The sequence below is a fragment of the Carcharhinus amblyrhynchos genome, unplaced genomic scaffold (genome assembly GCF_965287045.1).
Source record: "Carcharhinus amblyrhynchos unplaced genomic scaffold, sCarAmb.v2.hapA scaffold_44, whole genome shotgun sequence".
Lineage (NCBI taxonomy): Eukaryota > Metazoa > Chordata > Chondrichthyes > Carcharhiniformes > Carcharhinidae > Carcharhinus > Carcharhinus amblyrhynchos.
In genome coordinates this window covers 535,618-550,316 of record NW_027649785.1, presented here as the reverse complement: position 1 = coordinate 550,316, position 14,699 = coordinate 535,618, and positions in this window count along the sequence as shown.

The window sequence follows — 14,699 nt, the reverse complement described above, 5'->3', positions numbered from 1 at the left end:
TTTCAGGGGGCTTCTGGCCTCCGTCCTCTGCCTGAGTGGAAGATCAGCAACCGCACCCCCCCCCCCCCAAAACCCTGGCGCGGTCCCCCCCCTCCCCCACTTCCTCCTCCTCCTCCTCCCCACCCCCTCCCCTCCCCCTCCCCCTCCTCCCCTTGTGGTATCCAACAATAGAAGCTTGAGGTGTAACAATGGGGGCCATTGTTAGCAGCCTGGGTTCTAGGGGGGGGGGTGGCGCCGGTGGGGGGTTGGGGGGGGGGTTCGTAGGGGGGGGGAGGAGCCGCCGAAGATCCCAGAGGTTGAAGAACATCCTCACGGGCGACGGAAGTAAATTGGAGCTGCCTTCAAGATCACCGCTGGCCACGACTCTCTCCTGCCCCCTTCACCGTTGAGAGGAACCCTCTCCACGGACAGGAGCCACTTGAGTTGAATTCAACTCACAATCCCTAACGTGACGAACTGATGTGGTCGCCGTGTTCACTGGATCACCGCCAGGCAGGGATATCAGAGGATCGTGGGAACGTAGTCTTGTCACGGAGGTAAGAATGAATGGAGCCACCTTATTGGAACCCTGTTTAGCCGTCAGACTAACGGCACCCAAATGACGTGTGTTTAATAACAAAGAACAAAGGAAAACACAGACGGGAAACAGGCCCTTCGGCCCAACGAGCCCGCGCTGCCATTTTCACATTATGAGTTCCCTCCTCTACCCGTGACCTTTGTCTACGCCTATTGGGGAAGATTGAGGGGAGACTAATTTAGGGACAATTTCTTACACCAATCAGCCTAACAGCACATCTTTGGGGTGTGGGAGGAAACCGGAGCACCCGGAGAAAACCCACGCAAGCACGGGGAGAATGTGCAAACTCCCACAGACACCGGCCCAAATCCATGTGTCTGCACAGCAAACAGTGAGAGTCACTGAGCTGTCGTCTTGCCCAGCATCTGGTCCAGTTTAAGCACACACTAATGATGTGAAGCACTAGGCAACTCTCGAAACATCCAAGAGCAGCCCTCGCACGACCCACCGCGTGTATGCCCCTCGTTGGACAACAAGGCGGGCCAAATCGCCTGTGGATTAAAAAAAAAGACATCAATAAACATACGCAGCTTATACAGACATTCACGGAATCCTCAGAAGCTCAGATGTAAGAGAGGTGAGCCATAAAATATGTTGGATGGTCCATAGGAATCACAAATAACATTTAAACCAGTTGTGGCAGGGAAGAGATGTGATGAGAGCTGCCTGCAGTTTGGGCAAACTCAGCCCCAAGTTGTTGAGCTGAACTGTGGGGCATCGGACAGAGTGGTGGGTGGGGGGGGGGGGGTCTAGGGGGTGGGGGTGGGGGCTGGTTGGGGTGGGGGGAGGGGTAGAGAGAGTTACCTGGATGCACTGTCCCGGGAGGCTGGCACTCCCCTCAGGTCAGACATGGCTTTAACTTTGTCAGTGCTCAGGGACAGGAGGGTGTGAGTGTGAGAACATAAGAAATAGGAGCAGGAGTAGGCCATCTAGCCCTTCGAGCCTGCCCTGCCATTCAATAAGATCATGGCTGATCTGAAGTGGATCAGTTCCACTTTCCCGCTTTCTCCCCATAACCCTTAATTCCCTTGTCTATCAAAAACCTATCTACCCGTGACTTAAATATATTCAGCGAGGCAGCCTCCACCACTTCAACGGGCAGAGAATTCCAGAGATTCACCACCCTTTGAGTGAAGAAGTTCCTCCTCAACTCCGATCTAAACTGCACGCCCCCCCCCCCCCTTATCTTGAGGCTGTGCCCTCTAGTCCTGCTATCCTTTCTAAGCGGGAAGAATCTCTCTACCTCTACCCTATCCATTCCCTTCATTATCCTATACGTCTCTATAAGATCCCCCCCTCAGCCTCTCTAAACTCTAACGAGTGAGCTGGACAGATATGGGAGACCAGCATGGAGGAACCGTGTCCCCTGGCATTGTGTCCAACAGATGGGTGGGTGAGGAGGAAGGTGCGGGCTGGAGGGGCAGATGTACCTGGCACCATGGATGCCATTCAGATTGTTGGGAGTGAGGAAGAGAGTGTGTTGGAGTAGAATCCATTCAGCAACAAAATAACAACTAGGACAAAGCTTTTGAACATAGTGTGGGATTCCGTTCCACGTCACGGGAATCCCAACAGAACCAATCGAGGGCTGAGGGTGACAGAGTTCTCTTAGAGAATAGCTGAGCCAAGCAAAGTAGAAAGCACGAGGATGGGTTCCTTGAACTGATGGATACAAGGTGCTCAGCGTGTGTTGAGGGAGAGATAACTGGCCTCGCTGCCTCAAGATACTAAGGGGAGTCAAGAATTAATCCATCACCATCCATCAGTCCGCCTTGTTGACCAACAAGGAGCACACACGCGGTGGGTCGTGCGAGGGCTGCTCTTGGATGTTTCGAGAGTTGCCTAGTGCTTCACATCGTTAGTGTACGCTTAAACTGGACCATCTGGCGGGCAACATGACAGCTCAGTGACTATCACTGTTTGCTGTGTAGATACATGGATTTGGGCCGGTGTCTGCGGGAGTTTGCGCATTCTCCCCGTGATTGCGTGGGTTTTCTCCGGGTGCTCCAGTTTCCTCCCACACCCCAAAGATGTGCTCTTAGGCTGATTGGTGTAACAAATTGTCCCTAAATTATTCTTCCCTCAATCTTCCCCAATAGGCATAGACAAAGGTCACGGGTAGAGGAGGGCACTCATAATGTTAAAATGGCGGCGCGGGCTCGTTGGGCCGAAGGGCCTGTTCCCTGTGCTGTGCTGTTCTAACCCTAAACTCACAGCTCAGGAATGTCACCATTGGGTGAGAATGGAATTCATTCCTGGGATATGGGCATCGCTGGCTTGGCCAACATTTACTGCCCATCCCTAGTTGCCCTTGGAGGGCAGTTGAGAGTTAACCCCATTGCTGTGGCTCTGGGGTCACATGTAGGCCAGACCGGGTAAGGACGGCAGATTTCCTTCCCTAAAGGACATTAGAGAACCAGATGGGCTTTTCCGACAGTGGTTTCGTGGTCATCAGGAGATTCTTAATTTTGAGATTTTTTTCTTGACTGAATTCACATTCCGCCGTCTGCCATGGTGGGATTCGAACCCGGGTCCCGGCATGAATATTAACTGTGTTTCTGGATTGAAAATCTAGTGGTAATACAACCAGGCCTCCCCTCGGGCCTGTAGTGGAGGGATCCAGAGTGTTAGGTGAAGAATAGCTAACTATACGAGGCAGTGAGGAGGCCCAGTGTCCCTGGGGCCTGTACCCCCCGGTACTCTGAGGGGACGGATACGAGAGCATTGTGAGGCGCAGAGGGAAAGGTTTCCACTCACCCTGGGGAGTGAGGCTTGGTCCCTGTCGCCGTGCGTCTCACAATCTCTGGTCAAGATGTGTTCTCAGCCAGATCCCACTGACAATAAACATCAGATATTGGAGCTAATTCTAGATGTGCTGCTATTGTCAGCTCTTTCCTGTATGATCTCCGCTCAGATAAACACTCCAGGAATAGGCAGGGTGGAAACTCCTCAACAATAACTTCATTTCAAACCTCGCTTCACGATCCATTGTGTCTCTTCTGACTTTTCCCTTCTGTCGACTCAGCTCAGACAAACTGGCCACTTCAGTAAACAACCTCTCCACAGAGTGGATCACTGACATGTGGCTCTTGGCCAGCGGGGTGGTTAGCTCTGCTGCCTCACAGCCCCAGGGACCCGGCTTCGGTTCCCAGCCTCGGGTCACTGTCTTGTGTGGGGTTTGCACGTTCTCCCCGTGTCTGCGTGGGTTTCCTCCCACACTCCCCAAAAAAACGTGCGGGTTAGGTAGATTCACCATGCTAAATTGCCCTTTAGTGTCAGGGAGATTATTTAGAGTCAATACATAGGGATAGGGCCTAGGTGGGATTGTGATCAGTGCAGACTCAATGGGCCAAATGGCCTCCTTCTGCAATGTAGGGATTCCATGATTCTATGATTCAACTGGGTGTGTCATCAAGGAGCCCTAGCGAAACTGGAGTCAATGGGTATTGGGGCAAACTCTCCGCTGGTTGGAGTCATACCTGGTACATAGGAAGATGGTTGTTACTGTGGAGGGTCAGTCATTTCAGTTCCAGGATATCTCTGCAGGAATCTCTGAGTGGTATCCTAGACCCAACCATCTTTAGCTGCTTCATCAATGACCTTCCCTCTTGTCATAGTTTAGAAGTGGGGATGTTCCCTGATAATTGCGCAATGTTCAGCACCATTCGCAATTCTTCAGATACTGAAGCTATTCAAATGCAGCAAGATCTGGACAGTATCCAGGCTTGTCGGACAAGTGGCAAGTAACGTTCGTGCCAGACAAATGCCAGGCAATGACCATCAACCATCGTCCCTTGACATTCAAAGGCAACCATCGCTGATTCCCCCACTATCAACATCCTGGGGTTTACCATCAACCAGAAATTGAACTGGACTCAGCCATATAAACACTGTGGCTACCAGAACAGTTCAGAGTTTAGGGTTCCCGCGGCAAGTAACTCACCTCCTGACTCTCCAAAATCTGTCCACCATCTACAAGGCACAAGTCAGGCGTGTGATAGAATATTCCCCACTTTGCCTGGATGGGTACAGCTCCAACAACACTCAAGAAGCTCCACACCACCCAGGACAAATCAGCCCCACTTGATTGGCACCCCATATACAGAAGTGTAATCCTTCCACTACTGATTCACAGCAGCAGCAGTGTGTACTATCACCCCGGACATTCTCTCTTCCACCTTCTTCTGTCGCGAAAAAGATACAAAAGTCTGAGGTAGTGTACCAACCAAGAACTTTCCAGCTGCCATCAGACTTTTGAATGGACCTAACTCACTTGAAGTTGATCTTTCTCTGCACCCTAGCTATGACCGTAACACTACATTCTGCACTCTCTCCTTTCCTTCTCCCGTATGTGCTCTATGAACGGTATGCTTTGTCTGTATACTGCGCAAGAAACAATACTTTCCACCACTGTATCCCAATACATGTGACAATAATCAATCAAATCAAACTCCAAGATCATAAGCCTGAGACGCTGTATTATGTCTATTGAGGAAAGTTTAGACAGGCTAGACTAGTATCCACCTGAGTTTCTAAGAGTAAGAGGCAACTTTATTGAAGTATATAAGATCCTGAGGGGTTTTGACAGGTTTGATGTGAAGAGGATGTTTCCTCTTATGGGAGAATTTAGACCTAGGGGGTCACTGGTTAGAGATGAGGGGTCACATTTAATACGGAGATGAGGGAATAATGTTTTTCTCTCTCTCAGAGGGTGGGGAGCCTCCTCCTCAAAAGACAATGGAAGCAGAGTCTTTAAATATTGTTAAGGTGGAGCGAGACAGATTCTTGGTTAATGGGGGTGGGGGAGTGAAAGGTTATTGGGGGTCAGCAGGAATGTGGAGTTGATGTTACATTCGGATCAGCTAGGATCTTATTGAAAGATGGAGAAGGCTGAATGACTTACTGATGCTCTTAATTCATATGTTCATGAATTAGCCATGCTAAATTGCCCCTTAGTGCCCAAAAATGTGTAGGTTAGGGGGATTGGCCATGCTAAATTGCACCTTAGTGTCCAAAGATGTGCAGGTTAGGTGGATTGGCCATTGTATGGTTCTAATAAGGACAGTGGAGTGTTGGCCTTTATCTCAGGGCAGTTGGAATAGAAAGGATTGGACATGATGCTCTGGTTACACCATGGGCTGGAGTGCCTCTGGAGAACTTTGTTCCCTTCTGGGCATCGCATCTCAGGAAGGACAAATCAGAAAGAGGTCATTTGATCCCTCATGCCTGTGTTGGCCCTGTGAAGATATGACTTACCTCCTTAACCCCGCCCCGCTGTAACCCTTCTCACGTAATGACCCAGTTCCCTTCAACAAAGTGAGTCTTGGATGGGGTGGAGCGCAGATTGACTGGAATAATCCTGGAGCTAAAAGGGTGAAAGGATGAGTAGATTATAATGCATTAGGGTAGGGATTGATGTTTAATCGAGGCAGGCTATTGGAGTTAAGCTACAAATGACTTAATGGGGTGGTGGAACAGCATGAAGGGGCTGAACGGCCTTCTCCTATTTCTGGAGTCTTAAACCTGCCCTCGTTAAGCGTATAAGCATCGATAAGGGTCACGGGTGGAGGGGGGGAACGGGTAATGTTAAAATGGCGGCGCGGGCCCTGTTTCTGTTCTTTGCTGGTGAGCGAGGTTTGTGTTTAAACAGTCCTTTCAATACATACATGTCCAGTTTCAGAACCAGGCAATGAATTAGTAAACAGGAAGTGGTAGCAAGAGGAAATCGCCATTTATTTTAATAAGTCAACTCCTGCTTGATTGTCCCAGGTCCCTCCTTTCCCTTCATATCTATCCAACCCAGCCTTAAACAAACAGGTTAATAACTATTGGTGTATCTGACAATATTCTCTGCAATGTTTATTGCTGGTGAATAACAAAAGGTTCAGGGGTGTGAACATCCAACCAGACCACATGGACATGACCCCCTGTGCAGTGATCAACTCTACATTGTTCCTCTCTTAGAGAAACATTGAGGGATGTTTCCTGAACTATTTATACTCGGGTAGAAATTGTACTTCTGATTTTTTGCAAGAGGAAACGAATCACTTTTATCAGGGGATTCCCGATGCGGGGGGGCGAGCGGTATTCTTACTATAGACGCTTAATCCAGAAGCTCAGCTAATGTTCTGGGAACCCGGGTTTGAATCCCGCTAGGATTTTCACAGTAATTTCATCGCAGTGTTAATGTAAGGCTAACTGTGACACTAATAAATAAACTGGAGTACAATTCAGGTTTCCTCTTGTGAAGTAAGCGGCTGAGGGACAATGTTATTGATGGAGAAACTGGTATCAGAGGATGGAACAGGTTCTGTGTGTGTGTGTGTGTATTTCAGATATTGGAAATATCAGATATATTTCAGATATCTATGATGGAACAGTTTGTGTGTGTGTGTGTGTGTGTGTGTGTGTGCATTTCAGATATTGGAAATATCAGATATATTTCAGATATCTATGATGGAACAGTTTGTGTGTGTGTGTGTGTGTGTGTGTGTGTTTCAGATACTGGAGCTATCAGATATCATTTCAGATATCAGAGGATGGAACAGGTTGTGTGTGTGCGTGCAAGCGTGTGTGTGTGTGTGTGTGTGTGTGTGTGTATATGCGTGTGCGTTTCAGATGTTATTCTACCTGGCCAGTCAGGGGAGTGGTGACAGGTTTGAGCGAAGGTCACACTTTAGTTCCTTTGGATCAGTGTGGAGTTCGGAACGAGCTGGTGAAGCCATGTTCCTTTGCAGGAAAGCACATTGAGAGCCATTCTTGACTGTAGTCTGAATGATGTTTTGGCAGCTATTTGTTGAACTGTCAAGAGTTTCATGTCACTCTGTGAAGCAAAATTTACCCAATCCATCAGTGTCTGTAAACAGACAGGTCACAGATGTCTCCGTTTTATTTATAATGGCTGGCACTGGTTGAGGATGCCTCTGATATCAAAATTTATTGATCAGTTTAATCCTGAATCATTTGTAATGGAAGGTGAGCGATACAACACACGGGCAGTTCTCGACTTTACAATGTTCCAGTTACAATGTTCATAAATTGACACCCCATTTTGAACTAACGCACCATGCCAACACATTGTGTGCACTGACATTCGTACAGCCCCCTCCTGTACGATGGGATAGGTCGAACAGTCTTTATTAGATTGTTCTACACCCATTCTATGCCCCCCTCCTGTATGACGGGACAGGTTGAACCAACTTTATTAGACTGAAATTAGATTGGGCCGCAGTGGTTAGCACCACTGCTTCACAGCTCCAGGGACCCGGGTTCGAGTCCCGGCTTGAGTCACTGTCTGTGTGGAGTCTGCATATTCTCCTCGTGTCTGCGTGGGTTTCCTCTGGGTGCTCCGGTTTCCTCTCACAGTCCGAAAGATGTGTGGGTTAGGTTGATTGGCCATGCTAAGAAATTGCCTCTTAGTGTCTTGAGATGTGTAGGTTAGAGGGATTAATGGGTAATATATGTAGGGAAATGGGGTGGGATTGTGGTCGGTATAGACTTGATGGGTCGAATGGCCTCTTTCTGCACTGTAGGATTCTATGAAAGGGGTGTTTTATGCTGTTAAATAGTTTTGGAACAGCCTTAATGCAATCATACAGTGATGTTGTATTCAATATGTGCTCAGGTTCACCGAGGTTCAAGGTTAAACAGACAAGGGACGGTGATCGATGGCTTCATCATATCCCCCACACTGAGGAACTTGTGTTAAGTCATGCAGATATCAACAATCGCCTCAGTGTCTTAACACGTCAACGGCTGAGAGCATTTTACACCAGTGGGTGTTCCATGAGTGATTTCTTGGTTCAGGGGCCAATTCCCCATTTATACCAACATTCCGCAGGGAAAAATCGATTCCAACTTATGACGCTTTGACTTACATCATTGTTCTCAGGAACCAGTCGCGCTGTAAGTCCAGGTGAGGACTAATTCATAGTCCTCCCAATTTACTGGGCCTATTCTGGTTGCCTGTGAGGGCTGGGGAATATTTCATCTTTCATTGACCCGAGATATTTCTTTGCCTCTTACAGGGGTATGTGTGACCGTGGGTGAGATCAGAACCAGGAGGGGTTTTTTTAAAGTTTATTTATTAGTGTCACAGTAACAAGAAGTTACTGTGAAAATCCCCTACACTCCGGCGCCTGTTCGGGTACACTGAGGGAATGTTTAGCACGGCCAATGCACCTAACCAGCACGTCTTTCGGAGTGTGGGAGGAAATCGGAGCACCCGGAGGAAACGGGGAGAATGTGCAGCCTTCACACAGTCACCTCTGTTGGGAATTGAACCCGAGTCCCTGGCGTTGTGAGGCAGCAGTGCTAACCATTGTGGGGTGGGGGGGAGGAGGGTGAGAAATATCAAGCATGAGATGGCTGATCTTTCTCTGCTTGTTTAATTCTAATGTTCATCTATTTAGTTTGCTGAGTGGTTCCCTTCTTCAGACAGTCACAGAATTTCTTTCCATGTTTTTCAACCGATATAAACTGGCTCACTGCAGGTTAGGTATGAGAAATCCCATGTCTTTATTATACGCGGTTAGAACTATTCATTACAAATATATTCCAAATTTAGAAGTTTCCCTGTTACAATTGCCAGAAGGTTGAAAGTTATATGAGTTGACCAGGAGATAGGTAGTGTTTTGCCTGACAATTTTTGCATTTACTGACCTGTAGCTGCTGTAAGAAGTCTCACAACACCAGATTAAAGTCCAACAGGTTTATTTGGTAGCAAAAGTCACTAGCTTTCGAGCGCTGTCTCTTTGTCAGGTGAGTGGGAGTTCTGTTCACAAACAGAGCATATAAAGACACAAACTCAATTCACAAAATAATGATTGGAATGCGAGTCTTTACAGGTAATCAAGTCTTAAAGTTACAGACAATGTGAGTGGAGAGAGGGTTTAAGCAGATGTGAAAGAGATGTGTATTGTCTCCAGACAGGGCAGTTAGTGAGATTTTGCAAGTTCAGGCAAGTCGTGGGAGTTACAGATAGTGTGACGTGAACCCAAGATCCCCGTTGAGACCGTCCTCATGTGTGCGGAACTTGGCTATCAGTCTCTGCTCAGCGACTCTGCGCTGTTGTGTGTTGTGAAGGCCGCCTTAGAGAACGCTTGCCTGAAGATCAGAGGCCGAATGCCCGTGACCACTGAAGTGTTCGCCAACACTCTTGCCTAGTCAGTCGAGCAGTGTTCATCCGTAACATCTGCATGGTCTCCCCAGTGTACCATGCCTCGGGACATCCTTTCCTGCAGTGTAGACAACGTTGGCCGAATTGCAAGAGTATTTACCGTGTACCTGGTGGATGGTGTTCTCATGTGAGATGATGGCATCCATGTCGATGGTCTGGCATGTCTTGCAGAGGTTGTTGTGGCAGGGTTGTGTGGTGTTGTGGTCACTGTTCTCCTGAAGGCTGGGTAGTTTGCTGCAGTCAATGGTCTGTTTGAGGTTGTGTGGTTGTTTGAAGGCAAGAAGTGGGGGTGTGGGGATGGCCTTGATGTTTCTCTTCATTGATGACATGTTGAAGGCTCCGGAGAAGATGTCGTAGCTTCTCCGCTCCGGGGAAGTACTGGATGACGAAGGGTACTCTGTCCACCGTGTCCCTTGTTTGTCTTCTGAGGAGGTCAGTGTGGTTTTTCACTGTGGCACGTCAGAACTGTTAATCGATGAGTCGAGCGCCATATCCTGTTCTTATGAGGGCATCTTTCAGCGTCTGGAGGTGTCTGTCACGATCCTCCTCATCTGAGCAGATCCTGTGTGTACGGAGGGCTTGTCCGTAGAGGATGGCTTCTTTAACGTGTTTAGGGTGGAAGCTGGAGAAGTGGAGCATTGTGAGGTTATCAGTGGGCTTGCGGTACAGTGAGGTGCTGAGGTGACCGTCCTTGATGGAGATGCGTGTGTCCAAGAATGCAACTGATTCTGGGGAATAGTCCATGGTGAGTCTGATGGTGGGATGGAACTTGTTGATATCATCATACAGTTGTTTCAGTGATTGTTCACCATGAGTCCAAAGGAAGAAAATGTCATCGATGTATCTAGTGTATAGCATCAGTTGTAGGTCCTGTGCAGTGAAGAGGTCTTGTTTAAACCTGTGCAGGAAGATGTTGGCAGATGGAGGTGTGAATTTGGTCCCCATGACTGTTCCGTGTGTCTGGATGAAGAACTGCTTGTTGAAGGTGAAGACATTGTGGTCCAGGATGAAGCGAATGAGTTGTAAAATTGCATCTGGAGATTGGCAGTTGGCAGTATTGAGTACTGAGGCAGTTGCAGCAATGCCATCGTCTATTTTTCTACACCAGTGGGGGATGTTGGTGTAGAGTGGCAAGACATCCACTATGACGAGGAGTGTCCCTGGTTCAACTGCTCCATGTGTGCTGAGGTTCCGTAGGAAGTCTGTAGTGTCGTGACAAAAGCTGGGGGTTCTTTGTACAATGGGTTTTAGGATGCCCTTGACGTAGCTGGGGAGATTCTCGCACAGGATCCCATTGCCCGATACGATGGGACGGCCGGGTGTGTTTGCGTTGTGTATTTTTGGGAGGCAGTAGAGATGTCCAAAGTGGGGGGTTCGTAGGATGAGAACACGGAGGGTGCTCTGAAAGTCCAAATCAAAGGTCTCAGTACTCAACGCTGACAACTGCAGTTTCCAGATGCAATTTTATAACTCATTTGCTTCATCCTGGACCACAATATCTTCACCTTCAGCAACGAGTTCTTCATCCAGACACATGGAACAGCCATGGGGACCAAATTCGCACCTCAATATGCCAACATCTTCATGCACAGGTTTAAACAAGGCCTCTTCATCGCACAGGACCTTCAACCGATGCTATACACTAGATACATCGATGACATTTTCTTCCTTTGGACTCATGGTGAACAATCACTGAAACAACTATATGATGATAACAAGTTCCATCCCACCATCAGTCTCACCATGGACTACTCTCCGGAATCTTGGACACACGCACCTCCATCAAGGACGGTCACCTCAGCACCTCACTATACCACAAGCCCATGGATAGCCTCACGATGCTCCACTTCTCCAGCTTCCACCCTAAACACGTTAAAGAAGCCATCCCCTACGGACAAGCCCTCCGTATACACAGGATCTGCTCAGATGGGGAGGATCGCAACAGACAACTCCAGACGCTGAAAGATGCCCTCATAAGAACAGGTTATGGCGCTCAACTCATAGATCGACAGTTCTGACGTGCCACAGCGAAAAACCGCACCCACCTCCTCAGAAGGGACATGGTGGACAGAGTACCCTTCGTCATCCAGTACTTCCCCAGAGCGAAGAAGCTACAACATCTTCTCCGGAGCCTCCAAAATGTCATTGATGAAGATGAATATCTCGCCAAGGCCATCCCCACACCCTCACTTCTTGCCTTCAAACAACCGCACAACCTCAAACAGACCATTGTCCGCAGCAAACTACCCAGCCTTCAGGAGAACAGTGACCACAACACCACACAACCCTGCCACAGCAACCTCTGTAAGACGTGCCGGATCATCGACATGGATGCCACATCTCACATGAGAACACCATCCACCAGGTACACGGTACGTACTCTTGCGATTCGGCCAATGTTGTCTCCCTGATATGCTGCAGGAAAGGATGTCCCGAAGCACGGTACATTGGGGAGACCACACAGACACTACGACAACGGATGAATGAACACCGCTTGATAATTACCAGGCAGGAGTATTCTCTTCCTGTTGGCAAACACTTCAGTGGTCACGGGCATTCAGCCTCTGACCTTCGGGTAAGCGTTCTCCAAGGCGGCCTTCACAACACACGACAGCGCAGAGTCGCTGAGCAGAGACTGATAGCCAATTTCCGCACACATGAGGACGGCCTCAACCAGGATCTTGGGTTCAGGTCGCACTATCTGTATGACTTGCCTGGGTTTGCAAAATCTCACTAACTGTCCTGGCTGGAGACAATACACATCTCTTTAGCCTGTGCTTAACCCTCTCTCCACTCACATTGTCTGTACCTTTAAGCCTGGATTACCTGTAAAGACTCGCATTCCAACCATTATTTTGTAAATTGAGTTTGTGTCTTTATTTGCCCTGTTTGTGAACAGAACTCTCACTCGCCTGACGAAAGGGTAGCGCTTCGAAAAAACTAGTGGCTTTTGCTACCAAATAAACCTGTTGGACTTTAACCTGGTGTTGTGAGACTTCTTACTGTGTTTTTCTCCAGTCCAACACCACATCTGTAGCTTCTGATCAGTTTAAGTACACAATTTCACACTCATCATCTCACCTCCACAGGTTATTAAGCATCAAAAGGTAAACCTGACAAGGTTTGTGTTCAATCTGATGTAAATTTACAAGGTGCAAATTGAACCCATTGGCAAGCTGGGTAATGAAGTTAATGCACTCTGCAGATTGTGTGTAAGGAGTGGTGAAGGGCTGCCTCACAGTGCAGAATGGCACACACAGCCCAGGGAACAATTGTATATCAAATCACTGGGATGTAAATCACCTGTAATAACGTGGGTTTGTGTGAAAGACACTGGTCAGTAGGATTTTATGACCACCAATAAATAGTTCATGTACCCAACTCCAACGTAATGGGGTCATTACAAACCAGTATTTAACGTGGGTTAGTGATAGAGGAGCTGTATCTGAGTGTGGGACAGGCTGTGTGTGTCTGCATGAGTGTGTGCATGTGTGTGTGTGTGCGCGCGTGTGTGCATGCGTGTGTGTGCGTGAGCGTGTATGTGAATATGTGTGCTTGAGTGTGAATGTGTGTGTGTGAATTTGTGTGTGTTGCGTATATGTGTGTGTACATATGTGTGTGTCAATTTATGTGTATGTGTGTCTGAATGCATGTGTGTTTTTGAGTGTGTCTGTATGTGAGTGTGTACATATGTGTACATGTGTGTGTTGTATGTGTGTGTGTGTGCACGAGTATGTGTGTCTACAGCCTCAAGATAAAGGGGGGGGCGGTTTAGAACGGAGTTGAGGAGGAACTTCTTCACTCAAAGGGTGGTGAATCTCTGGAATTCTCAGCCCGTTGAAGTGGTGGAGGCTGCCTCGCTAAATATTTTTAAGACATGGGTTGATGGGTTTTTGATAAGAGAGGGGATTAAGGGTTATGGGGAGAGGGCGGGAATGTGGAACTGAGCCACGACAGATCAGCCATGATCTTATTGAATGGCGGGGCAGGCTCGAAGGGCTAGATGGCCTACTCCTGCTCCTATTTCTTATGTTATGTATGTTGTATGCAAGTGAGTGTGTGTGTATTGTATGTGTGTGCGTGCATATGTGAGTGTGTGTATGTATGAGTGAGTGCGTGTGTGTTATGTATGTACTTGTGTGTGAGTACTTGTGTGGGTGTGTCTGTGTGAGTGTGAATGTGTGTGAGTGTGTGTGTGTGAGTGTGAGTGTGTGATGGAGGAGCTGTATTGGGTGTGGGATAGGCTCAATGTGTGAGTGAGTGATTGAGGAACGTGCAGATTACAGAGGAGCAGCACTGTCTCCTGTTTCCATTAACCATTTTAAAATATGATTAGAGTATGAGGTCATATTTGGAAATCACATCAGGTTAGGAATATCTTTCAGTTTGGAGGCTAAAATATTTTGCAGGAAGGTACTTAAAGAATTTCAAGACATTCTCCTTTGAAATAAAGATTTAATAACTTTGGTACAGACAATATTAAAAGCAGAAAATTAACAAATCTGTAAAAGGTATGAACATTGCAAATTATCACATTCTCCAAAATAATCTCCTCACTCTCTCTCCGGGCAGACTGTGTAAATATGGTTTTAGTTCATTATTCCAGTGTCCATTCACACTAAACATCGGATAGTTGGCAAGCAAACAACCTTCAGAGGAATCGAAGAACCAGAGTGCGTGGATGAAGTGAAGCAGGTAGGAGCGTGACTAACAGGAAAGAGTTAACACTCACTCTTCAGCAACCTGAACAGTTTAACCTGGTTTTGCCCAGAGATCCTGACTGATTTAACCCGACTGTCACCACTACTCCCGGCCAATTTAACCTGACGTCACCAGCATCCTCGACCTAGTCAGTGTTAATGAGTTGGAGCAGAAATGTCAGCGCGAGAAAGGTGCCACTGTTTTGACCTGGCTTGTTTCCTACTCCAGCAATTAACCCTTCAC